The sequence below is a fragment of the Octopus bimaculoides genome, chromosome 14, assembly GCF_001194135.2.
Source record: "Octopus bimaculoides isolate UCB-OBI-ISO-001 chromosome 14, ASM119413v2, whole genome shotgun sequence".
NCBI lineage: Eukaryota > Metazoa > Mollusca > Cephalopoda > Octopoda > Octopodidae > Octopus > Octopus bimaculoides.
The window spans coordinates 38386274-38387256 of record NC_068994.1 but is presented as its reverse complement, the minus strand read 5'-3'; positions in this window follow the sequence as shown (position 1 = coordinate 38387256).

Genomic DNA, 983 nt, shown 5'->3' with positions numbered 1-983 from the left:
ATATAGATATCCTGGAGATAGAGTAAATAAGATATACTGAAAATTGCTTCCAATATTCTTACTGATGTTTTGAGGTCAACTTTCTAGCAATTGATTTGTAGATTTCAGAAAGTTTAGATTTTAGAGTACAGAAAGATTAGAAATTAACATCCAAAATGAAGGTTCCTTAAAATTGTCTAAATTTTTGAAATGTTTTTCTTCATTTGAATGTCCAGAACATCATGATGATCCATTGGATTTATATTTATAGATGTTTATTCCCCGAGAAGAAAGTATGTCTCCAGGTTACAGAGAACTAAACAATCCTGACCAATTCAGTGAGATGTCAACATTGTCATCTTACACTGATAGTGGTCATGGTTGGAGTGTCGGTAGTGCTGGACACTATGAGGAACTGTCAGGTAAGTTTAAAATACCAAGCATTTCTTCAGATATAAGAAACATTTAAATTAAATATATTTCCTAATGAGATTGTAATACATATATTTAATTTAGTTTGTTCATTTTTCTTATGTTAGCATAAATCGGATGAGTAGAATATTATGGCAATGCTTTACACATAAAGGCTCTTTCTGTAACTAATCCATCCGTTGCTTTTCAAAGAATGGAGCTTTTATTCTACCAGTCTCCAAATAAAAAGGACTGATTTAACAACAAATTAATGAGTATTGTCCATCTGTAACACTTTCAGAAATGGGGGTTAAGATATTGATTGTATATAAAGTTCTATTAAAATTTATTCACATATATTCTTATTCCAAAATTCCTTCTCATGACTGCTCCATAATCAAGAATGTAAATGTTAATATGAGAAACATCTGTAATTAATTATATTCTTCATTATCAATAAATTATTAAGTTGTCGATTAGAAATTCAAAGTTTTGAGGAAACCTACACAGATGTAGAATAATTACATGCATGAAAGAAATTTTAAAAAGTCTAATTTTTCATTGCAAAATGAATTTATATAAAATCTCAAAAT